Here is a 25,714-nt window from a genome sequence, read left to right as displayed (position 1 = left end):
AACCTGCAGACCTGCTCAGACACCCAGAGAAACATAGCCCCCCTCACCGATAATGCACACCTCAAAGATGGGAAGATACCTCTGGGGGACCCCTCTGCCCACCATCCCAACCCCTTTATTTCAGGGCTCTCGTCTCTGCCGTTCCCACTGCACAACTCTTGCTCCCTTTCTAATAGTTTTCCAGTGGGGGAAACAAATGAGCCCTGGGGCTGTCCTATTTTCCAACCGGCTGGGTCTGGGTAGCTGGAGTTGGGAAAACACGGGCTCGGAGACCGGGCACATGGAAGGCGGCAATCAAAATCCAAACTTTCTTTTCCATCAGTTCATTTATTTATGTATTTGTCCACATGCATTAAAGCCTCACAGTGGCAAGAATCTCATTACTGACCGTCATGACAAACAGAGGTAGGGACAGTGCTTTGCACATAGTAGGTGCTAAATAAATATCAGTGGCATGAACAGCTGCAGCTACTGATTGATTTCTTGATAGAACAAACTACTCATTTCCCGTCTCTTCCTCCGCCTCAACAAACCTTTATCATCAGAGAAGGCCAGAGAAGAGGTGTGGGTCTGGGTGAAGCCCTCCTATTCCTTGATTTGAGAAATTTGGGCCTTTGGCGTGATTAAAAAATGCTAATTTTATACCAACAGAAGCGATCCGGTCTCAATTTTGACCCCCAAATGCCCTTAAAATGGATCAATGAGCAAGGGAGGACTGAGGAAGGAGTATCTGTCTTCCCTCCTGCCCAGAAGAGAATTTGAATTTGCTTTGAGTAGCTTGTGAGCAGGGCCAGAAGCTGCAGCTCATTACCATCAGCAGCTTTAAGGTTTGGCAGGGGCGTGGGGAAGGATTAGGGGCCCGAGGAGAAACATTTCCTTTCCCTGTCCCCCAAAACCCCTAAATGAGAGAGAAAAACACAATAGCAAGCCGAACAGAGCAGAGACCGAGGCAGCAAGGAGAACCCAAAGACAGAAGCTGCTTCCAGCGTCAGGCTCAGACTCGAGGATGCAGTCGCAGCTGTTGGCTCTGCCCCTGGTGATTCAAGATTCCGGATCCTGCGAAGTGAATTGGGTTCCCTCCTTCCCAGCGGGGCCAGGCTGGGGGCAAGGAGGCTGCTCCGGGCAGACAGTCTGGAACCCCTCCACCAAGGCCTGGAATAAGAGGCCTCCCTTCTTTGCTGAGCAAATGTGGATGGCGGCGGCAGGCCCAGCTAATCAGGGGCATTCCTTGGAGAAACGGCCAAGAGCCAGAATCGACCAGCTTCTCCATTCAAGGGAAAGAGGACCCCTAAATGCAATGGGAATAAGGAAACAGGCTTTGCTTATTTAATAGTTTGAGGCTCTGACCTGGTTTCACTGACCTCATCCCACCTGCACCAAGGTGAGCTCCTGCAGGCCCTCACTCACCCCGGGAGGGCAACAGCCTTGGGGGCACCAGCAACTCCACCCCTATGGGCAGGGGCAGGCCGACTGTGGCCTGCAGATGGGTGAGGTGGGGAAGGATTTTCTGGGGTAAGCCACGGGAACGTGATGGCGATAATCATGATTGATACAGAAAATGTGTTGCTTCATCCCGCACTTGATTAGCAAAGCTTACTCCCCATTTTGCCTCTCATCTTCCGTTCCTAATATTTGCATCCAGGTAATGAACTCCTGAGGTTAGGGCACATGTTAGCTTGTCTGAAGGTCTCAGAGCAAAGCCTCTGAGTACGAAGACAGTACAAGAGCCCCAGCCTGGACTAGATGAAAAGGGAGAGAGAAAGAAAAGGAAAAACAGGAAGAAGGAAGGAAGGGAGCAAGTGGGTGGGGGTGTGTGGAGGGAGATAAAAGAAGGAAAGGAGCTTGAGAAAGGGGAGGAAAGCTAACAGAGCCATGATAAAATTGGCCGGTGGTTTGAGGGTTGCATCCTCAAGGTTTATGCTGCCCTTGGAAGATGTGCTGACCTCAGTGACCTGCCCCATCCCACTTTGGGGAAACAAAGGAGTTATCTAATTGGCTTTAACTGGGTGGTTGCCGCTGGAGCACACCGACAGGGTGCGGGACCACAGGGCCAAGAGGCTGCAGACACACAACCGCCCCAAGTCAACCTCCTCTACAGGCTGAATCTAAAGCCATTTTGCCAATTAATCTCTCTGTGTGTGTGAGTTCCGTGAAATACACTGCAGACCGAAAGTCCGCTTGCCCTAGGAAGGCATGTCCTTGTTCTCTTTCCAGCGTGAGATGCTTTCTTCGGCTCCTCCAGCATCTATAAACCTCACACCAAGCTCTTTATAGATTAATCCAACCCCTTCTGGCATGGAGAGATCCCTTGCCCTGGAAGGTAGCTTTCTGGGGCAGGGATGGAGATAAGTATGGCAAAGGAGGAAGATTTTTCTTCTCACCAAGGAAGAAAATGAAGATGTCCTTCCCAGAACGGACCGGGCCTTATCATCACCCCTCTCTCACCTGCACACACACGGGCAGGCTAACCAAAGTGACAGAAGAACCCTCCAGTGCAAAGGGTTCATTTGACATAGAGAACAAACTGAGGCCCAAGGTCACAGAGCCAGAGCATGGCAGAACAAAGTGGCCCAGTCTGCAGACAGAGGAGGCAGGTCAGGAGACAGAGCCAGGGTGGGTCCGCGATTCACCCCTCTCTAAACCGCTTCTTCTGCTTCCAGCACTGCTTTGGGAGCCAGATATTGACCTGCAGAGCCTAAGGGCCAGCCCCAGGCAGGTGCGGCTGCACTATGAACTCCTCCAGCTCTGTCAGCTACTTTGGAGAGAAGTGAGTCGCAAGAGGCTGGCCTCCGCCTCCACCCCTCCTGTGACCCCGGCCTGCAGCCGCCTGGGGTGGGCACTGGAACCTGGGAGGTCAGGGTCACGGCAGCCAGGATACCTGGGAGCCCCCGCCTCAGCCCCACTGGGCCTCTCCCCGCTCACCCTCCTCCCCACGCCTTTCCTCCCGCTGCTCCTCCCATCTAGACCCCCTTTCTGTTAACCCAGTTCCCCCTTCTTCTCTTTCCTTCCTCTTTTTCTCTCTGTATATTTCTCATTTTTCCTTCCTTCGTTTGCTTTCTTCCTGCCCTCCCTCCACTTTTTTCTCCTCTCTTCCTTCTTTCCTTTTTTCCTAGCTTTCCTCCTTTCCTACCCGTCTCTCTTTCTCCCATTCATTTCTCTTTTATTTTTTTTAAAACTTCTCTTTCTTTTCCTTCCCTTTTCTTTTACTTTCTAGCTCCTTTCATTCATTTGCTTTTCTTTTCCTTCCTTCCTTTCTTTCATTTTTTCTTTCATTTTTCCTTTCTTTTTCTTTCATTTTTCCTTTCTTTCTTTTCTTTCTCTTTCCTTCTCTTCTCTCATACAACAAACTAATCTTGCTTCTTCATTCTGTCCTTTATCAACATTCCTTCATTTCATCTCCCTCCCGAGTTCCTTCCGCTGCCCCCAGTATCGGGGCTTTCTCAAATTTTCTCTTCCCTCACCAGTCTTTTCTCTTCGTTGTTCTCAATTTTTCCAGTCCTTTGTGCTGTTTCCTCGACCTCCTTTCCATCTTCCATTGTTTCTAAATCCTCTCTCTGCAACAAGCATAAGGCATAAAAGTGCCCCCTCCCCAGGGTGGGGCTTCCGTCCTGTGCCAGCCTAGCCACCCTTCATGCCATTCCTTCTCAACTTCCCTCAATGTGAGGTTCAATTTCAAGGGCCCAGGAATGGGGCTGTTCCCTGCTAGCTGAGAAGTCAGGGCTAAGTCCACAGCTCCTCACTACAGGCTTAGGGGACACCTGCCAAACTGTTGTCACTCCATCAATCCTAGTAAAAGAGAAAGAGGAAGAGAAGAAAAGAGTAAAAGAGAGACAGCTCCACAGACTGTGTGTGCGTGCGTGTGTGCATGGTGTTGGGGAGGAAGGGGCAAAAAGGACTGGATTCATCAAAGAGGGAGGGGGCAAAGTCCAGAAGCAGGCACCTTCTCTTAGTGCACCCAGAGCGGGGGGGCAGCCTGCAAAAGAAACCCCAGTCGGCTCCCATGTTCATTTTGGGATTGGGCAGGATGAGACCTTCCATCCAACTCTTCTGGGCTGGAGAGGTGCGCAGGGCCTCGGGATGGGAGGAAAGAAAAGGGCTTATATTTGAGTATCAGTTGCCTTTGCATCTGCCCCTGGACACATCCCTCCCGAGGCCCCCGCCCTGGAGCCCTCCGGGTCCCTAGGCAGTGCCCCCTGCGGCCCTCCTGGACCTCTCAGCTAGGCGGGCCTAGTTCCAGGGCTCCCTCGGGAGCAGTGCCGGGGCAGCCCCTGGATTACTTGCAGCAAAACCTCGGGCGCAGTGAAAACAAAGGCCTGGGAGGATTGGCCGCTCTTGACCAAAAGATGTGGGCCAAGTAGAGGCCAGAGACACTACTTGCTCGACAAGGGAATTTTCTCTCCTGGATCCACAGTCCCTGCCGGCCCTTTCCAAGAAGCGGTCCAAATGCTGCAGCCGCCACCTGCCTGGCTCCTCAGGCCAGACCTGCAAACCTCAGGCTCCACGGAGACCCTCCGCCCAGGCTGGGCCTCCCTTTCCGGGGCTCCAGAGTTCCCTCGGCCCTGCCAGTGCACCTGCCGCGGCCTCGACCCTCGCCCGCTTTCCCAGACCCCGCAGGCCAGCCCCCGTCCCCGCCTTGGACTGCCCACTCCCGCAACTCTCCACCCGGGGTCCTCAAGTTCAGTCGCGCCCTCTGAACCCACCCTCTTTGACTCCCTTTTGAAGAGCCTCCTCCATCCCTTCCTCCCGGGACTTCTCGTGGGACGGGGTGGGGGGCAATCCCAGACCCGGGAAGGGGGTAGGGGGTTCTTTTCCTGGCCCTACTGCGCGAGCTGCAGAAAGTTGGAAGATGGGGAGGAGCCCTCCCTGGATTCCATCTTAGGGAAATGGGTCTCTGAGTCAAATTGGAATTAAAAGGAGAAGAAGAAGAAGAAATTCATGTCACTCCTAACTTAAAATCAGCAAAAGGTCCCGGGGCAGCAGGGGACCCCAGGAAGTCCGGGGCTGAGGCTCTGGGGCGATACCCCGCCCCCACCGCGGCAGAGTCGAAAACTACTATTTTCGGCTAGTACGTCTCTCGTTCTCCTGGGAAAGCCCTTTGGGGATCTCCAAGCGTCTCTCTAACCTGCTGGCTGGATGAGCAGGTTCGGGACCTGCCCGGGTTTTTCTACATCCGTGATCAGCCCTGATTGGGAAACAAACTCATCCTTCCTTTAGTATAAGAAGCAGGGGGCCCTCCCTCTCGCTGTAAACCTCAGAACCCCAACCCTGCTCCCTTCTCCGTCTCTCTTCAAAAAACTTTTCTGAAGTTCCCGCAAGTTGCGTTTGGGGAAAGAAGTGATCACCCTCAGACGCTATGGGTCTCTAGGCCCCCAGTTTCTCCCATCCTCTCTAGTTTCAGAAGCAACACTCCTCGTCCCTCTGCCGGCTGCCACCTTAGTCCCCAAACTCGAGGGGGGAAAGCTGCTCTGGTCCCACTCCTCTGATTAGTGGGGATTAGTATCTGCCAGCAGGGGAGCCGGGATGGAGTAAGGAGAGACAGAGATGGGGAAAGACATTGTTTCCAGGCTACAGCGCACCCCTCCCGGACCCAGCTCACCTGCTCCAGACGGGTTCCTCTTGACTTTTATCCACTCAAAAGTTTGTCCTTCTCTCAAACTGTCTCAGGAGGTGCGCAAACTCGGCCGTTGGGGTAGGGTGGGCGCCCCTGAGAGCGCAGGCGCCTGATTCAGGGCGAGCTCCGGGGAAGCGGTACTCGCGTGCATCTTCCCCAAAGTGGGGGCCCAAGCACTGATCCGGGGACATGACACTCAAGCGCCCGGGGTACTGGGTCAGGCTGCCAGCCCGGGACTGCCCGGGGCAGATTGGGCGCTATAGAGGGAGAAGCCAGCGGGACCGGGCAGGCTCGGGGAACTGGAAGGAGAGGGCCCTGGGTGCCTGGAGACGTCTCTCGCTTCCTCCAGTTTGCGCCCTCCCGGGTGTGTCCCAACCCACGACATTCCCTCAACCCGTTCTGGGGCGACACTCAGGGCCCGGACAAGGCAGAGAAGGAGGGTGAGGGGACGAAGTGACCCTCTCCTTAGCCCCTCCCCAGCGCCCGCGCCACTGCTCCCCGCCCCCGCTTCCCTGCCCAGAGCCAAGGGACATACAGAGAATTGCACTAGAAATTCGATCGATTGGTACGAGGGACCACGTGGTCCGGGGTTGGCCAATGACCAGGCCGCCCGGGATGAGCTAATAATGGAAGCAATTTGTAACTTTCAGTAGCTCTCTAGGCCTGGGTACCGAAGGGTGGGAGGCGGGCGGAGGTGGGGAAATGGGTGCCCCCCAGTCCTTCCACCCTCCTCATTCGTTCTGGGCAGCGGGATCCCCGAATCCTCCTTTCCCCCAACACGCAGGCACTCGCAGAGTCCCGCACCCACTTCTGTCCGGCAGCCGCTGCTCCAGAGCAAGGTAAGCGGGTCCTCCATCCCTCAAACACCCCCAGCCCCATCCTTTCTGGCACCTGCAAAAAAGTCCCCCTTCTTGCCCCATTAGACAATTTAAATCCGGTTTTGTTTTTCTCTTAGTTGAAAAAATATAATCCTTTTGTATTTTTTCGTATAATTTCAGATTTGGGGAAAGATTAAGTTCAGATTAATATACTTTTCTTGGAGGGTTAGTGGCACTTTTTGGATCAATTTTATATTCTCTTCTTTTGGAGAGGAGCATTCTATTTAAGGAGAGTTTACTTTGCAGATGAGTTACACCCTATGTTTTTGCAAGTTTCACTTTTCTGATGATGTTAAGTTCGTGCCTTTCTCCATCCCATCTTCCAATTTCAATATTCACAAATAATCAGTTAACATATTTCAAGTTTATTCGTTTGTTTTTCTCCTCCGTCACTAGTTTTTCAGCTGTTACTAAATCGACACGATTTTTTTTTTCCTCCTGGTGTAGACCAAGGGTTAGTTTTGTGTTGATTTCTCTTTTTGTTTTGTAAATGAATTTATTGTTTGGGAAACTCTATGAGAGTGTGAATGAGGTCTCTTTTGACTCATTCGATCCCTCCTATTTTAAAGAACAATTGAAGTGTTGTATGCATAGTCTTCAATTTTTGTTGATGTTAATCTTTCAATTTTGATGTATTTTACCTCCTTTTAAAACCTGTCCTGTTCTTTAAATTTAATCTTTTGTGTATGTTAAACCATCTTTAAAGTTTTAATTTTATAAACTTCACCATTTTGTACATTTCCTTACCCTTGTTCAGCCCCCTTTGCCCTCCTGCATCCTCCGTCTCAGACTCCCACCCCCAACTTCCACAGTTCCCAGCTTCAAATTCGATTCACCCATCCAGGCAAGGTGGGACGCCGGGGAAGAAGAAAATGTCCTACTTGGGTCAGAGCTTACACTTGAGGTTCTGGTTCTGGGCACCTCTAGTCCGACTCCCCAAGCCAGCAAATTCAGGGAAAGCAGAATTTCTGTTTGACTTTTTAGTTTGGGACCAAGCTCTTTCTCCTTGGCTCTATTCTGGGGAAGTCTTTGGTACACAAAGTTGAATTTTTAGTTCTCATCTTGTCCCTGAATTCTAAGAAAAGTACCAGCAGATTTTTTTTCTCCCTTAAATGTAAACTGTTAGCTCGGGGTCAGCCTGTTGGGACTCTTGCCTCCTGGGAGAGGATTCCCAGAAGGGAGACACAATGTTTAGTCCCCTCTTTTACTTCTGATTAAGGTGGAGGTGGCAGGGGTTGGGGGACCCCATTTTGATCTCCAGCTCTGGCTTTGAACGGACACAAAGAAGAAGAGAGAGCTGGCCTAGGGACTAGATCACTTTGGGTCAGTGGGATCTGGTTTAGGAGAGTTTGCGGTAAACCCCAGCTCTGAGGACATTCTAGCGTCACTGTGAAGTAAATCATCAAAATGGTGTGATATGGTTTCAGCCTATTCAGATTCATTGCAGGTACAAAACTCAAATGATGAGAGAAATCTGTTTCCCAAAGATCCGCCTCTGCTGACTTTGTCCGTTCCTCTGAGGGAAACAGCCGAACTCGGCAGAAGTAACACTGCCACGGCTCCTCCCCGCTCGGTCCCCAGCTCCGTCGTCACATTGACATTCTGGGCACATTCGGCCCAGCCCCCGTAACCGCTTCTCCCAAGTATGAATCTAAATTACTATTAATAAGGGGCTGCTCCAAGTTAATTGGCATTCAAAGAATTCATTTCAATTTGTTAATATTAAATGAACGCTCTGCACTTTAGCTCCCTTCTTCGCCCTGGATTCCCAGATGAGTGATGGGAAGTGGGGGCGGGGGAGGAGGAAGAGGAGGGTTTTATTTCTGATTCCAGCACAGCCACTGCCGTGCCTCCCGGGGTGGGCGGGGCCGTGAGATCCAGGCGCAGTGGGGACCTGATTGGGGACTGGCTGATGGTCTTTTTAGGTGAAATTCATCTGATCCCGCTGGAGCTATCGGGGGAGGGCAGAGGGGAGCTGCAACTCTTGCAAGTGAGCCTCTCATTCTTATATCAAGAAGAGTCAGTTGAGGCTCAGAGAGCTTAATCCCCACTTCAGGTCACACATCTGGTAGTTGGGTCTGCCTGGCACCAAAACCATACCTGGGTTGCCTGCAAAGCACAGCTCTCCCGCCCGGTCTCACCTTCCCTTCCTAGTTCTGGCCATCCTGCTCCCCCTTATTTGTAGTCACGCCTAGTGACTGGGAATAGGGGTTAGAGAATGAGGTGAGACTGAGAGAGGGAGTGGCAGGGGGGCAGTGGCAACAGAAACTTTTCTCACATTCTTGTGAAGAAGGTGGATAGAAGGGTAGTCTCTCTGGAGGAAGCCTGCTATCACTTTCCTGGGGCTCTGATCTCGGGGTGGATGGTGGGACCTCATTGGGAATCACACTGTTTTCTGAACTGTGGACTCTAGTTCTCCTCCTCTGGGAGGGGAAGAAGAAGAGGGCGGCTCAGCTGAGGGGTTTGAGCCCTGGATTAAAAGTGCTAGTTGTCTACTTAATCCTTCTCTCCTTGTTCTGCGAGGGTAGAGAACCTCCGAGCTGGACAATCCATCTCCCGGCTGCCAGGTGTGGCCAGAGGGGGATGTGAGCCAAGTAATGTCATCAGAGCCTTAAGACGTTGGGTAAGTTCTCCTTTTCATGAGCTGGACCGGATGTGCCTGAGACTGAGCTTTGACCATGCAGTTGAGGAGAAATCCCTAAGAGAGGGCAGAGCAAGAGTAGAACAGGAACCCAAGTTCCTGATGGACCAGGTGGAACAGAGCCACCTGCTGTCTGGGACTGCTCCCTTCTGGACCGTTGTGTGACAAGTAAACTTGTTTTCTATATGTGGCTGTATTTGGGGCCTTTTTTTTAATACCAGTTTTGTCATCATCCTTCCTAATATACCTTCCCACCTGAGGACAGAGATGGAGGGGACCTTGGAGATCATCCTATGCTTGGCCAAGTCCCTTCATGTCACCCACAGGGGCCTGGGTATCTCCCATCCCCACCCTCACTTCAACCTAAGAAGCTCGGCAGGACACTCATGTTAGATGTTGGGTTGCTACATAAGGTTTTATTTGAAGAAAGGACCCTATGGTTAAAACCAGTTTGAAAACCCCTGAAAGTTCAATCCCCTCCCCTGTTTTTTTTAATTACAGCCAAGGCCCAGAGAGAGGCAGTGACTTGCATAAGGTCACACACTTAGTTTTTCTGTCATTTTCTGAATCCCAGATGGGTTCTCTAACCATCATATCAGCTGCCTCAACAAATCGCAAGGACAGAAAGAACCCAAACCAGGCAGGGGGCCTGTGTCTCCTCCAATAAAGCTCTGGAATAGCCAGGCCATGTTTGCCTGATTTCCCCTGGGTCCCTCCAGTTGGATGTCTGCCTTGGAGACCCGCCTCCCTGGGCCTGGAAACTACCGGGCTGCACCTTTGCTCCAGCCGCCTCCTCACCCAGATGGTCAAACATGCAAAGCAGAGCTGGGGCCAGAGCCGAGCTCCCTGCCTCCCTCTAGTCTTTCCACATTTATATCTCCCTCCTCCCCCCATCCAGCCCCTTCCTAGTAGCCCACCAGGGAGGAGAAGGGGGAAAACTGTCATAAATTTCCCCTATTTATACAAGAAGACAGAATGTTTCTCATGCCAGAAAAAACACAGAGAGGGAGCTGTCAGGGGAGAAGGGACCCAGCCCCATACCTCTGGGGCCAATTTATCTTCCTGAGTCATGGCTTGGGGGGCTACCATAGCACTGCCTGTGTGACTTGCAGGCTTTGGCTTGGGGGGCAGCCAGGACAGACAGTGCCTGGGCTTTGTTTTGGTCTTCCTGCTCCATCTCAACCATTCCGTCTCCGTTTCTCTCTCTCTCTCTCTCTCTTTGTTAAAAACAAGATTCTTGAGATATAATTTGCATACGGTACAATTCACCATTGAAGTGTATAATTCAGTGGTTTCAGTATAGTCACAGATATGTGCAACTATCACCACAGTCAATTTTGGAACATTTTCATCACCTCTGAAAGAAATCTCATACCCTTTAGTTATCACCCCCTTTTACTCTTCCATACCCTTGCTGGCCCTAAGCAAACACTGATCTGCGCTCTATTCCTATAGATTTCTCTATTCTGGACTTTCATATCAAGGGAATCATATACTATGTGGTCTTTTGTGGCTGGCTTTCACGTAGCATAATGTTTTCAAGGTTCATCCGTGTTGTAGCATGTATCAGTGCTTCATTCTTTTTTATGGTTGAATAATATTCCATTGTACTTTTGTTTACCCACTCTTCCATTGATGGATGTTTGGGTTGTTTCTACCTTTGGGATATTATGATTCTACCTTAACTCTTATGTCTCTAGACAGCCTGGATCACATAGAATGAGGTCTGTGGGCAAGAATGGATGTGTCTTAGATGAATGGATAAAGAAGATGTGGTGTGTGTGTGTGTGTGTATATGAATATTACTCAGCCGCAGAAAAGAATGAAATAATGCCATTTACAGTAACATGGATGGACCTAGAGATTATCATACTCAGTGAAGTAAGTCAAAGAAAGACAAATATCATATGATATCGCTTATATGTGGAATCTAATACAAATGAACTTATTAACAAAACAAACGGACTCACAGACAGAAAACAAATTTATGGTTACCAAAGGGAAAAGGGGAGGGGATAATTAGGGGTTTGGGATTAGCAGATATACACTACTATGTATAAAATAAATAAACAACAAAGTCCTACTGTATAGCACAGGGAACTATATTCAATATCTTGTCATAACCTATAATGTAAAAGAATCTGAAAAAGTATGTATATATACATATATTTGTATGTGTACATATATAACCTAATCACTTTGCTGTATACCTGAAACTAACACAACATTGTAAATCAACTATACTCCAATAAAAATTAAAAAAAAAAACATGTGGAGGCATAAAAAAAAGATATTAGTTTTATTGTTAATTATTGATAACAATAAAAATGGAAATTATTACTAAAAAAATAAAACCTTTGGTTCTGCAAAAAAAAAAAAAAAGAATGGGTGTGTCTTATACGTGGGAGTACCCAATATCCATGAAAGCAGGGTCTTGGGAACATGTCTTCTTTTGTGTTAGTTACATATAATAAGCTGGAATTTTCCTCCCTCTGTAAGTTACTGAGGGGGGGCTACTCCTTCCATTCTCTCTTCATTCTTTTCCTGTTGCTATTTGGGTCATTTGCTGTGCTCCTCAGAGTTGGGGACTCAGAGCCTTCTCCAGGGGTTTCAGAGACACAGAGTAGATGAATGGATGTCTTCCCACTGGGGAAGCGGTTCCCTGAGTCTGGTCTCCAGCGATCCTCCAGTATCTCACAGTTGAAGAAAGGTCTGTGGAGGCTCCAAGGTCTGTGGGAGGTGTGATGGAGCCTAGAATGCAGGCCTCCTGCCCCCGCCTCCTTGCCTGGTCCATCTCAGTGTGGCAGACAGGCTTTGAGCTCCACCCTCCGCTCACCTAGCAAGTATGCACAAAGCATCCAGTGAACCCAAGAGACACTGCCCCTTCCCTCATGAACCTTGCAGTTTTAGTGGTGAGAGTAAGCTAAATACAAGTGAGCAAAATAATGGCAAGATCTGTAAACATTTGCTGAATGAATGAATGAACAAATGATGTACCTATTATGTGCTCCATAAAGAAAGTGTAAACAAAACAGAGTTGTCAATCACTTTTGCTGCCACCAGCTTTTCCAGTCTGGAAAACAGCACTACTTCTCCATCCCTCAGAGGGGATGGTGTGCAGACAACGCAAAATATCAGCTAATAATATCTACCAAGTATTGGACTAGGCATGTACCAAGGGAGTAATATATCTCACTGATTTTCACTTGTTTTTTGTTTGTTTGTTTTTGCCTCGTCGCTCAGCTCGCAGAATCTTAGTTCCCCAACCAGCGATTGAACCCGGGCCACGGCAGTGAAAGCACCGTGTCCTAAGCACTGGACTGCCAGGTAATTCCCTTTCCCTCTTTGAATTAGGTATGATTATCCCCATTTTGAGGATGAGAAAAACTGAGTCAAAGAGATTAAGTAACTATTTGAAATCATGTTGGTAGCAGTAAGTGGCAGCACATTCGTACTGGACTCTGGGATGGATTTGTTTTTTATTCCCAGGTCTCCACGACAAAGACAGATACATTTCTTTCTGAGGCCCCAGCACAGAGGAGCTGGCCACCCTCCCCTGTCCTGCCCTGGCTCGGCCCCTCTCCTCCCTTTGCCCAAAGGCAAAGTGGGCTGAGGTGGAGTTGCCAGCTCCTCTCTGGAAGCGTGTGTCCACTGGCTATACCTGCCTCGTGCGTAGGAAGGGAAGGACCAGTTTTGCTTTCAAAAGCCTTATCCTTCCAGCCCGTGCTGTGTGGGAGGGACCACAAGAGGCCTGGATGTTGTCAAGCAAAGGCTTGAACCAGCCAAAGAGCCGATGATGCTGACGAGAAGGGGACCTCAGCAAGGCAGATAATCAGAAACTGACGATTGACAGCCCTTTAGCGTCCACACCCCCACCGACCCCTGCTCAATCAGGCACGTACACGAGCTTGACGACAAATAACAAACTGTAACATGTTCTAATTTTCACATGCATTTGTTCACTTCTCAGAGCAAACATAAGATGCATCCAAGGCTGGGCTTATTACGGAAAAAAAAGTTTCTGAGACTAGAACCCAAGTGTCCTGCTCAATTTCATGTAATGAAATTTATGCAGGGCTGACTACGGACCATGTCCTCTGTGCACTATTTCATGACTATTAACTCATCTCTTTTCCACCACCATACGAACTAGGTATTAATCTTCTCCACGTACGTTTTTTAAGGTGAGGAAACTGAGGCACAGTCGTGAAGCATCTTACCCAAGGTCACACAGACGGCAAATGGCCGGGCAGGGATTACGAAGCCAGCCGCCCAGCACGGAGTCTGTGGGTCATCGCTCCGCCAGGTGGGCTTGGCGCAGTGACTATACTTGGGAAGTCGAGTGTGTTTCCCTGGCCGCCTCCCTCCCCTTCCCCTCAGTCTTTATGGCCCATTGGAAAAAGCAAGGCAGAGCTGTGGCTCCCAGGGTGACTATCGTTCAGCTGCCTCCTTGGCACTGTCATTCTCGCCTCCCATCTCTTGCCAGGGGCTCCAGCCGGGAATACCACAGACGGTTTGCCATGGATCAAGACTCCTCTGGAGAAAGCTCACAGGAAGGCTGCTGTGAGAAATGAAGTCCCTTGCTGTTTCCCCGATTTCCTCATCAAGAGGCGCCAAATGAAGTCACTGCACGTTTGAACGGGGGCCATCAAAGCGCGGCCTCTGACCAGTTCAGAGGCAGACGTGGGCTTGGGCAGCCGGTGACTGAACGGCGGCGGCATGGAAAATCTGAGGTGGTGGATAGTTGAAATAAAGCTCCTGTAGGAGGGTTATGTGTGCTTCACTCAACAGTGCTCCCCGACGGGGGCCCAGGGTGTACACCTGAGCTGTGAATAGGCTTGTTCATTTACCGATTAGCCCCTTATTTATTCAGTAAGTTCTGATTATGTACTTAAGAGGCACCATGCTAGGTGTATAGGATGGACAAGACAAAATCCCCACCCCACAGGGGCTACAGTCTAGAGAGAGGAGGCCGGAGCAAGATTACAGTGATCTGTACCAAGTACTGAGTAGTCTCGTGTCACCACTTGACATCACTACCCCTCAGAGCCGCCCTCCTCCTGGCCTCTCCCTATGCTCAGCGTAGCCCCCTTCCCTCCAGCTTCTTTCTGCCTGGATCCCATCTTCCTTCTGAGCTGGGTCGCTGTTGGGCTGCAGGCAGTGACAAAGGTGGCAATAAAGCAGCAGAGTTAAGGCCTCAGTGTCCTAAGGGAATCCCAGGTGGAGCGGGCCGGTGATTTTGTTTGCCGCCTCCGTTCTCTGGGCCACCCTGGCCCTGGAGGCTGCCCTGTGCAGACGGCATCACCTGGGCTCCTGACTTCCCATCTGTGGTCTGGCTTGGCCAGCAGGTGTCCTGGCAGGGAGGGGAGAGAGGAGCCAAGGTACTTGTCTCCCTGTCCCCTGCCTGCCTCTCCGCCACCGGCCTGCCTGAAGTCCTGGCAGGGGTTGTGGTTCCCCAGTGGCCCCGGCTTTGCTGGGTGGCTGCTCTCCCCGACCCCAGTTTTGTTGGCACCATTTCAACCCTTTTGGTACCTCATCAGCCCTTAACGGTTCCCTTAATTCCAACTATGCCTTGAAAATTGTCATGTCATTAAAGTCTCTTCAGTGGAGCCCTTTTGAATGTGTCACGTGTTTGCTGTTGGGACCCTGACTGGCTCACCTGGGTGTAGGTGGGGGAGGGGGAACAGGCAGGTTGGGGCCCCAGGTGAGCTTTATTCCTCCTCTTCTCCAGGGGCTCCCCATTGGAAGAGAGAGGCTTTGGACCAAGGAATGGGGGACAACTCTCTACGGATGGTTTTCACTGAGGGATGAGGAATCACCGCCTGTAGCTCCCTGGAAAGCAGAATCCAGAGGTGGTGCAGGTCAGGGAGATCAGCTCCGTGGTTTGTGACCACCTAGAGGGGTGGGATAGGGAGGGTGGGAGGGAGGGAGACGCAAGAGGGAAGAGATATGGGAACATATGTATATGTATAACTGATTCACTTTGTTATAGAGCAGAAACTAACACACCACTGTAAAGCAATTATACTCCAATAAAGATGTTAAAAAAAAAAAAAAAAGTGGTGCAGGAGGGCTTTTGGTTGGGCCAAAGGGAAGGAAATTACGACTGAGGACCGACCCTGTGGTGGCCTCTGACAACACTTCCCAGCCCCTTAATCCCTCCAAGTGCCTGTCCTCATTTTACAAGTGAGAAGCTTGTGGCTCAGAGAGGGAAAGAGGGAGCAGAAAGGAGCTTCACTCCACCTCGGTTGCTCTGTCAATCAAAGAGAAGCCTCACTTTGTGATCAAGGGCTTGGCAGGGTAACAGACAAATCTCCGCTTGTCAGCATAGCACTGGAATCTGGAGCCAGACTGTTAAGAATTTGAATCTCGGATCCGCCTCTTACTAGCTGTGTGATCTTGGGCATGTTACTTGACCTCCCTGTGCCTCGGTTTCCCCAGCTATAAAAATGGGGCTGATAAAAACAACACTCCCTGAGAGGGTTGTGGAGACCGTGAAGTGATGTTACGGTTATGAGGTCCTTAGGAAGTGCAGGCACACAGTGCAACACTATGTGTAAGTGATTAAAAAATGGAGCCTTAAAGGATTGAAATACTATAACTGCTATGACATGAGTGATCCTCAGAAACATGCTAAATGAAATAAACCAGATGTATAAGCTAAAAAAAAAAAAAGGAGCCTTAAGCTTTCTCCTTATGTTCTACCCCCTGCCCTCTTCTTATTGCCTGCCTTCCCTGCCTTCTTCCCAAGGTCCTGAAAAAGGGTGAACACCTACCAGGAGCCCATTGACAAGTCTGTTGATTCCCACACCCTCTGTGAGCATGATTTGCTCTGCCCTGCCCCCAGATGTCACCATTTTGGAGAGAGCAACAAGGACCAGACTCACTTGGGTCATCCACGCCAGGTCCCTGCACCCAGTGGGATCAGCTTCTATGCGTGCACCATGGCCTCTTCCCTCCAGCCCCCCTCAGCTTCCGGAGAGGCAGGGAGCCCGGGAGCTCTTGGTAACAGCACATTAAGCCCCTGTTTTGTGGGAACTTTAATTTAAACACAAATTAGAGAAGGCAAATGACTCTGGCAGCCAGATAAGCCATCCTGGGAGAGCAAGGAATAAGCCCAGAGAGTCAGCTGAGGTAAGGCCTGAATTTAAACTCTGTAGATAGCCAGAGGCCTGGCACAGGTGGAGGCTGGAGGTCCTCAGTGAGGAACCCTGGAAGCCCCACACCCCAGCTGCCCTGCTCTGGGCTCCATGCCAGCCGCCTTCTCCTCCATTCTCTGTATTTCCTTTTTGCAAAATTCCAACCCAACTCCTGATTCCATCCCTCCCCACTCCCACCCTACTGTTTTGGAGAACTCCATTCTTATATTTCGTTTCTCATCCTTCTCTGTAATCGACTATTCTGGAAAGTTCTGCTTGTTATCTAACCTCCATCTGCTCTATTACAGTTGGAGTCTAATGTATCCTGCTTAGTGGTGGTTCAGGGGGCTTCTATTCAGGAGGCAAATGTGGGGTAGCAGAAATAACCTAAATGCTAAAAGGCCTGTGTTTATTTCTCTGGGTCTAGTTTTCTCATCTGTACAAAGAGTGTGTAAGAGGGTCTCTAAGCCCCTGTGAGCTCCAATTTTTCACAGGAGAATTGGAGGACAAGAACACCCCAGGAAATCTCTATTGTTCTATAACCCAGGAATTTCCCACTGTTCTAGAAACACTGTTGGATATTGGGGGTGGGGTGGGGAGGGGGAGAGCAGTCAAGCCTGTCTATCCCTCTGTGGGAGGGGTCTCTGGGCTCTGCTTCCACCCCTCCGCATGCAACCCAGACCCAGGCCCAGGCCCAGGCCCAGGCCCAGGAGAGAGGCTGCCTTTCCAGTTCTGTCAAGGCCCGCTGAGCCCAGCTCTGTGGGGCCGTGGCCTCTGAGATGTTGTCACTGTCCTCTGGGGTGGAAGCGACATATGTCCCCTCTGTCACAGCACCTGTGAGGGTGGCTGAGGGATGGCAACCCCCAAGAGGGTGGAGTTGCACCCTCTCCAGCTGACCTTGAGAAATCTTCTTATCCTGCTTTTCGGGGAGGTTTAAAGTGAAGGCTGAGGAGGCACATCACCACAGCCCCAGTGCCACGCCATCCCCGCCAAATGGGAAGCCGCTGTCTTTTGGAGAATGTAAAAGAGCACATCTTGGCTACAGCAAGAGGGAAGAGAGTCAAACCACAAGTAGAACTTTCAGGTTGGGTACTGGAGCGGACTGTGACCCCAAGAGGTCATCCAAAAGGGAAAACCCATGGCTCTCGGTCCCAGCGGGTGTCCGTGAGGCCTGGGTCACTGGCAGGGGTGAGGGCAATGACCCCGAAGCCCGTGCCAGCCTGTGACTCAGGAGTCAGAAGGTCCCTGTGATCGGCAGAGAAGGACCTTGGCATTTTCTCTGGCCCAAGGCCCTTAGACAGAGGTGGGCAGCTGCCACTGGGGCCCGGGACCCAGCTGCGTCCCCACCTTGCCCTCCTTCCCCCTCCCGTGTGTCTGGCTGCCCCTGGAGCCCCAGGCCTGCCCGCCATCTGGGCAGCTCAGAGGAGAGCCCACTGCCAAGGGAGTGCCAGTGTTGATTTATAACCCATAACCTTGGCAGGCTCGGCTGTGTGCCCGGAACCTCCTTTGCTCAGGAAAGAGGCGCGCCTCTTAAAGGAGCAGTGCAGTGGAATGCAGGGAAGCCCGGGACAAGTGCTGAGGCAGACAGGGGGCTGGCTGGCGAGGACCGGTCCCACCCCTCAGGACTCTGGGTGACTGTCATTCCCCAGGGAAGCTTCTCCACCAATCATCACGTCCCTCATCATGCACTTCTCTGTGGACTTAGCCCAACTCTAACGGTTTAGTTTGTTTAACCTCAGTCTTTCCTCATAGACCGTCAACCCCATGAGGGCTGGAATCAGAGCCGTTGTGTTCATCCCTGGATGTGCGGTACCCAGCACAGTGCCTGGCGTGTGACAGAGGCGCAGGAAGAATTTGTCAAGCACAGGAAAGAATAAATAAATGAAGGTCCCTGCCCATGAGGTCTGGAGAGGACCATAGCCTTCCTGTTGCCTGTCATGGTTTTCAAGACCCTGCACCACCTGCCTCCACCCCCAGGACTTCTCCCTCCAGGACCCTCCCCCACTTCTGTCAGCTGGGACCAATGGGGCCAACCTGTTACCCGGATGCACTTGCCTCCCCCATTTCCATGGGTCATATCTACCAAGTCTTTCACACCATGCTCTTTTCCTCCCATGTTCCTTCCTTCCAGAAGCTTTCTCTAATTGCCTATGACCTTAGCCCCTCAGATATTCTTTCCCACACCATTGTCATCGTGGAAGTGCTTCATCCATCCATCCATCCATTCATTCATTCATTTGTTAAGATATACTGAGGGGACTTCCCAGGTGGCGCAGTGGTTAAGAATCCGCCGGCCAACGCAGGGGACACGGGTTCGAGCCCTGGTCTGGGAAGATCCCACATACCGCGGAGCAACTAAGCCCGTAAGCCACAACTACTGAGCCCGCATGCCACAACTACTGAAGCCCGTGCGCCTAGAGCCCGTGCTCCGCAACAAAGAGAAGCCACCGCAATGAGAAGCCCGCACACCGCAACGAAGTGTAGCCCCCGCTTGCCGCAACTAGAGAAAGCCCGCGCGCAGCAACAAAGACCCAAAGCAGCCAAAAATAAAATTAAAAGAAAAAAAGATATACTGAGTATCTACTACATGCTAGGCACTGTGTGCTGAGAATTCATGGATGAACAGGGCAGGCATGACCCCTGAACTCCGGGACCCTACATTGCACGGGGTGAGACTGAACCCCCCAAAATAAGTAAGTAAATACATAAATGCAAGTTGAGGTAACTGCTATGAAGAGGGCTAAGGTAAGTGGGGCCCCATTCCATCGGGGGGGTCAGAGAAAGTTTCTCAGGGGAAGCAGAGAATTTGGCCTGAGATTTAAAGGGGAAGAAGGAGACACGTGAAGAGCAGGAGAACAGCATTCCAGAAGTGGCTCAGCGCCCGGGTGTGCACAGTAGAATGTCCAGGGGGTGGGGGTGGGTAGCTTTTCCAAACTATACACCCCCATCTCCTCCACTCCTACCCCTTCAATATGGGAGGACCATTGTTTAAAATCCTTGGAGAAGCGGCCTCACTTGGCAGCTGGTTAGAAAAACAATCTCAGGTTCCAGTCTAGATCTACGGAATCAGAATCTGCATTTGAACAAGACCCCTAGTCATTTGTAGGCACAGGGGTGTTTGAGAAGCGCTGATCCAGAGAACACCTCAAAGGTGGGACAGTGTGAGGCCAGCACTGGGGTGGGCAGGGTTGGGGGCGGTTGCTGAAGAGTTTGGATTTGAATCAGAGATGGAGTGTGAGAGTGTACATGTTTGTGGATGTGCCTGTGTGTGTGTGTGTGTGTGTGTGTGTGTGTGTGTGTGTAACTCCAGCCTTAATGGCTGTGAGCCATCTGAGGCTTTACATCTCCAGGCCATTTTCCTCCCATGAACGTGGATTACCTGGGGATACGTCTTTACTCCACTGTGGCAATGCCCCCTCTTCTTCCTGCAGCTGTAAGTGGAATCTGCCAGGCTTTGGATGGTGCGGACACCTCTGGAGCAAGGCAGGGTGAGGAGATCCCTTGTTCCTGACCTCCGGCAATCCATTTATCTGACCTGAGTCTCATAAACGCATCCTGATGAGCCCAATCGCTTGCTAATGGTTACGAGCTGAGACCTGGGGATTTATGGCGGAGGCCTCAGTGGCCACAGACAGGAGCAGGGCTGTGTGCAGGAGACGAGGCTCTGCATGGATTCAGTTCACGGAGTCCTGTGCCCAGGACCATAGTGGGGACACCGCCATCTGCAAAGAGCACTGCCCTGGGCAGGGGAGGTGGGCTGCAGAGAGAAATGACCTCTGACTCTAGGTGTCCCAGGGACGAAGAGTGAGTGTCTGGGAAGCCAGCACAGTGTGGCCCTGTGTGTGTGTGTGTGTGTGTGTGTGTGTGTGTGTGTGTGTGTGTGGTGGGTGGTGGAGTTGTCATTGGAGAAGTGAGCACCAGAATTGGAGCCAGTCAAGCTGGGGTTCAAATCCTGGCTCTGTTGTTTACCAGTGTGTGACTTAAGACAAATTGCTAATCTCCCTGAGCCTCATTTTCCCCGTTTGTAGGTAAGAATTATAATACAGTCCCATAGGTTTGTGAAAATTCAGTGAGATAATATTTGCAAAAGGCACTTCAAATACTAATTGTGTGCGTTTAAGTAGGTCAAGAGATTGGGATTCGAACTCTGCCACTAACTTGCTGGGGTTCCATCTAGCATTGGCTCTGTCCCCAGTGGCCTCCCACGCATAACCTTTCTGGGCCTCAGCTGCCCCAGAGGTATTAAGAGAGGACTAGACCCAATGTCTTTTCGCACCTTCCAGCTTTGATGTTTCGTGGTTCTAACAAGGAGTCCTTGAGCTGGAAATGGAGCGATGGAAAGGAGACACCTCATCCTAGCCATACGCGGAGGGTATCCCTGCCACTGCAGACCTAGGGACCAAGGTGGGGGTGGGAGCTGAGCAGGAACAGCCCCTGCCTCAGTGGTGCCTTCCCGTGAGCACAATCCCTGGCCGACCACCCCGTGGTTGGGAGCCCTGGGGCAAGAGGGGTGAAAGGCCCTAAAGGGCCCTGCAGAGGGCAGGCAGCCAGGTGGGGGCTGATGCAAATGCCTGAACCACTCGTGCCTGTTGCGCAAAATAACCTCCTCCCCTCCTCTCTTCTCCTCCCACCCAAGACACGCACGAGTGCGCAGGCGTACGGGCACACACAGGCACTCATAATCACAGTAGAGCCTACCTCACGGCAGAACCAGACTCGCACAGAGTCTGACCAAATGGTGTAGAGAACACCCACCGCCCAGAGGACGTGGGTAGAAACATAAGGATTCCTATGCCACAGTGCACAGCAGGGTCCTCAGCCCTTCTCCCATCCCTTCATCCCACTCTGGGTACATCCTGGAGCCCGTCACTGGGGACACAGACGTTAACCCCAACCCAGCGTCACAGATCCTGCCCCTCTTCCATGCTCTGTACTCCTCCCCCATCCTGATCTGGAAACCCTGGAGACTTCTAGGGGCCCAGACAGCAGCCAATTCAATACCGTTTACTGAGCACATGTTAGGTATTTGGCCCTGAGCCAGGAGCAAGGACTAAGGAAGGAAATTAGACCTGATGCCTGTCCTCAAGATGCCATAGCATAGTAGGGGGACAGACTTTCAACAGTAATTAAGAACACAATGTGCTAAGGGACAGTAAAGTACAGGAACAGGTAGCCAGCCCATCCTTGAGGGAAAGGGAGGGGTAAAAGGAAAACACTTGAGCTGCTTTCTAAAAATGTTTGTTGTGGAAGATTGAGAACATACACAAAAATGGAACAGTATAATAAACCCGTGTATCCTCATCACCAGCTGCAGCGATGATCACTTCCAGTTCAGTCTTGGTGTGACTATTCTCCGGCCCACTCCACTCCGTGGGGCACCGTTACTTTGGATGGAGCTGGGCTGGTTTTGATGGAGGAACAGCAAATGCAGGAGGGACATTACAGACAGAAGGGAATGCAATGACCAGAGCCACCAAGCAGTGCCTCAGGCCGATGCATCAAATCGGGGCTGGAGCAGTGGGGCAAGATGCTCTGTCGCAGCACACGTGCCCCTGAGCCATCTTTCGCAAGTGTGACTTGTCACTCTTGGTGGAACTAGGAGTCTCTCAAGGCAAGTTTTCCTCAGAGCCAAGGACCCTTTGAGAGCTGGGAGGGAGGCGAGCCCAGTGAGGAGGCCTCACGGAGGCGAAGGCCGCGGGGCGTTGGCGGCCTGGAGCGCGGGACAGGCGTGCACCGGCAATGACGGGCACCGCGGGCGCAGCCGGGCCCTCCGCCCCGCGTCGGCGCGCGGCCTTAAATATTACCCCGGAATTTTCAATTATCTCTTCTTAATGGATTTGTAGGGGCTCTTTCATCAAGCGCAGGGTGGCTGGGCGTGGGGGTGTGGGGAGCGCGCGGCGAGGGCTGGAGCTGGGAAAATGGCCCATATTTCAATATTAAAGCCCTTTACGATCGTCAGCAGCATGAAAGATGCTGCAAATAAAACGAAGCCGCCCGCACCAGCCTCTCCATCTAGCAAGTTTTAATTAACGCTGAGGGGGGAGGCGGCTGCCGGGCGGGGTCGGGGCCGGGCCACGGACGGATCACGGAGCCTCGTGGATCCCCAGGTCCCGAGCGTGAGCCGCAGGGATGCCGCGCGCGTGGAGGGCCCGGCGAGGCTGCCGAAGTCGCCAGCAGAGCCGGCGGAGGCGGAGGGGTGGGGGAAGAGGTGGGAAGGTTTCTGAGCGTCTGACCAGGAAACTAACATAGTGCAACTGAAGGCAAACGGCTCTTGTTATTAAAGGGGAGGGCGCTTTTGGCCAAACGACTGAGTTCTTCACCCCAGCCCTCCTTCAGTGTCCTTCCTTCTGCCTCTCTTCTTCCGGCCAGCAGCAGCTCCCAACTACAGCAATCCCAAGCGCTTATTCCAGTATCCCCATCCCACCCCAACCCCGCCCGCCTCCCCCCCAAGGTTGTCCACCACCCCACCTCTGCTGGCATCCTGTGGCCCTTGTTTCAGGGAGGCAGATACACTTCCTGTGACCCAGCAGCTCCGGGCCCCCGCCCCTCACGGCTCCTGTCCCGGGACGTCTGCTTTCTCCATTACTCCCCGGTTTCCCGGGAGGGCCCCATTCTCCAGGCGCCGAGTAGCGCGCACAGAAGCGCCACTGTTCCGCCTTGGCAGCGGCCTGGCCTGACAGCTTGTGCCTCAGCAGCAGACCCATCCGTCAGGCGGTTAGGACGGAGCGACGTGCAGCTGCCTGCTCCGAGGACTCCCCTGGGAGCCACCTCTGGCCTTGGCCCAGACTCCCCTCTTCCCCTTTCCCCACTCCTCCCAACCCTGCCCATAACTGCCAGCTCAGTATATATGTTTTGTCTCTCCTCAACCCCCTCCCACCTTACACACAGAGCCTGGAGCCTGAGGCCTAGGAGAACCACCTCCTCTCACGGGTCACATTTAAAGGCCCTTCTCCTACCTATATCTCCATCGCAGGGCATAATAACTCTTCGGCTTAAAAGGATCCAGGGATCTCAGTGGACTACAATCCAAAGCTAAATCAACCAATTAACACTCAGGGTTTAAACCGAGGACTTTGGCAAACTCTTCAGAGCGGAGGAATTAGAAAAATAATACAAATAAAAGACATGGTCTTTATTCCAGTGTATTTACAGGTACTTTATGCATCCTCAAATGTTTTGCAGAAATCAAGTGCTGTTCTCATTGTACTAAGGAGCTCGCAAGCACCAGATGACAAATTCTAGGTTAAAACAAAAAAAGAGAAAAAAAATCCTCTTCTGCTTTCTTTTTCGTATGTATTGTTTTCTTCTTGTCAATTTGCGATGATCATCTATTAAACCTGCTTAAAATAGTGTGTGATTATGCAGTATGGTTAGGGAGACAAAACTCACACAAACAGTATAGGGAACAAGTACAAACTGCAAGTGCTATTGGGATATAGAAAGAAGGGGGTGAAAATTAAAACATGTTTAGCTTAATCAGGGAAGACTTCCTGGCAGAGACTGGATTTGGAAGTAGAATGGAGATGCAAATGTGAAAAGAAAGTTCCAGATGAGGGAACACTGGTCCTAAGGTAAGACAGATTGTATTGGGTTAGCCAAAATGTTTGTTTGGTTGTTTTCATAAGATGGCTCTAATAGTGCTTAGTTGTCTTTAGCTTCATTCGAAACAATTTTGTTAGATTGTATTGTGACAGCTGTCGTATCTCAACGTGCATTTAAAAAAAAATCAAAATTGGTGAATTTTTGTGTAGCCATTTTAATATTGAAGACGGAAGAAAAAAAGCAACATTTTCAGCATGTTATGCTTTATTAGTTCAAGGAAGGTAAAAACGCAACTGAAAAGCAAAAAAAGATTGTGCAGTGTATGGAAAAGGTGCTGTGACTGATCGAATGTGTTAAAAGTGGTTTGCGAAGTTTCGTGCTGGAGATTTCTCGCTGGACGATGCTCCACAGTCAGCTAGACCAGTTGAAGTTGACAGCGTTAAATCAAGACATTACTAGAGAACAATCAACGTTATACCATGCGGGAGATAGCTGACATACTCAAAATATCCAAATCAAGCGTTGAAAATCATTTGCACCAGCTTGGTTATGTTAATCACTTTGATGTTTGGGTTCCACATAAATTAAGCGAAAAAAACCTTCTTGACGGTATTTCTGCATGCGATTTTCTACTGAAACGTAATGAAAATGTTCCATTTTTAAAACAAATTGTGATGGGCGATGAAAAGTGGATACTGTACAATACTGTGGAATGGAAGAGATCGTGTGGCAAGTGAAATGAACCACCACCAACCACACCAAAGGCTGGTCTTCATCCGAAGAAGGTGATGGTGTGTATATGGTGGGATTGGAAGGGAGTCCTCTATTATGAGCTCCTTCCGGAAAACCAAATGATTAATTCCAACAAGTACTGCTCCCAATTAGACCAAATGAAAGCAGCACTCGACGAAAAGCATCCGGAATCAGTCAACAGAAAATGCGTAATCTTCCATCAGGATAATGCCAAGAATGCATGTTTCTTTGATGACCAGGCAAAAACTGTTACAGCTTGGCTGGGAAGTTCTGATTCATCCGCTGTATTCACCAGACATTGCACCTTTGGATTTCCATTTATTTCGGTCTTTACAAAATTATCTTAATGGAAAATCTTTCAACTCCCTGGAAGACTGTTAAAGGCACCTGGAACAGTTCTCTGCACAAAAAGATAAAAAGTTTTGGAAAGATGGAATTATGAAGTTGCCTGAAAAATGGCAGAAGGTAGTGGCACAAAACGGTGACTATGTTGTTCAATAAAGTTCTTGGTGAAAATAAAAAATTGTGTCTTTTATTTTTACTTAAAAACTGAAGGAACTTTTTGGCCAACCCAATATATTTTATTTCTCCTTGAGGAGCAGATACACCTGGCTACAGCACATCTTCCCCACAAATAGATGAAACAAGATGTGTGTGGTAGCAGGAAGAATTCTGGGTAGACAGTGGGCTCTTCGATGATACAGGAGATTGAAGTGAGTGGGGAGGGGCCCTGAAGCACCCCTTCTCTGAAGGAGTCCATCCCTATTTGGGATGGGCTGTGGGAGAGATGCCTGGATCCAGGGTCTTGGCCACCACTTTCTGTTGTACCATTAGAATGTTTGAATATATGGTCATTGAAGGCAGGGAGGGCCCCACAGCTTTAACCACCAGCCCTGACACAGTCGGGGGAGGAGAGAGAGAGAAGAAAAGATTCTCTCCCTCTACCCAGCTTGTAAGGGGAGAAACCAAGGTCCAGTCACTCAAATGGGGAAGTCTTTATTGAGCACCTACTATGTGCCACTCAATATATAAGGCGCTGAGGATCCAGAGATGATCAGGGCATAGTCCTTGCCAACAAGATGCTCACAGTCTAGTGAGGGAGACCATTCACTCATTCAAAAAAATTCTTGAGCATCTACTATGAGCCAGG

At 50.7% G+C, this 25,714-nt stretch overlaps 2 long non-coding RNA genes across 5 annotated transcripts; one reads left to right on the top strand and one right to left on the bottom strand.

Annotated features, from left to right (window-relative positions):
- Positions 1–307: 307 nt before the first annotated feature.
- LOC132373260 (uncharacterized) lies at positions 308–6,118 on the bottom strand. Its single transcript, XR_009505394.1, has 2 exons — positions 5,597–6,118; positions 308–1,288 (listed from the first exon to the last, which is right to left on the bottom strand). It is a non-coding gene; the product is annotated as an uncharacterized LOC132373260 (long non-coding RNA).
- Positions 6,119–6,214: 96 nt separating this feature from the next.
- Positions 6,215–15,015, top strand: LOC132373259 (uncharacterized). Of its 4 annotated transcripts, none has more exons than XR_009505392.1 (6): positions 6,215–6,450; positions 7,977–8,132; positions 9,018–9,112; positions 12,374–12,457; positions 13,315–13,436; positions 13,617–14,739. It is a non-coding gene; the product is annotated as an uncharacterized LOC132373259 (long non-coding RNA). The 4 variants fall into 4 exon arrangements; XR_009505393.1 differs by lacking the exon at positions 7,977–8,132 and adding an exon at positions 8,415–8,479 and having other exon boundaries at positions 6,221–6,450; XR_009505391.1 differs by lacking the exon at positions 7,977–8,132 and adding an exon at positions 14,862–15,015 and having other exon boundaries at positions 6,232–6,450; positions 13,617–13,863.
- The last annotated feature ends 10,699 nt before the right edge of the window (positions 15,016–25,714 follow it).

Source organism: Balaenoptera ricei, chromosome 10 (assembly GCF_028023285.1).
Source record: "Balaenoptera ricei isolate mBalRic1 chromosome 10, mBalRic1.hap2, whole genome shotgun sequence".
In the NCBI taxonomy this organism is placed as follows: Eukaryota; Metazoa; Chordata; class Mammalia; order Artiodactyla; family Balaenopteridae; genus Balaenoptera; species Balaenoptera ricei.
This window is presented reverse-complemented; position numbering and strand designations above follow the sequence as displayed.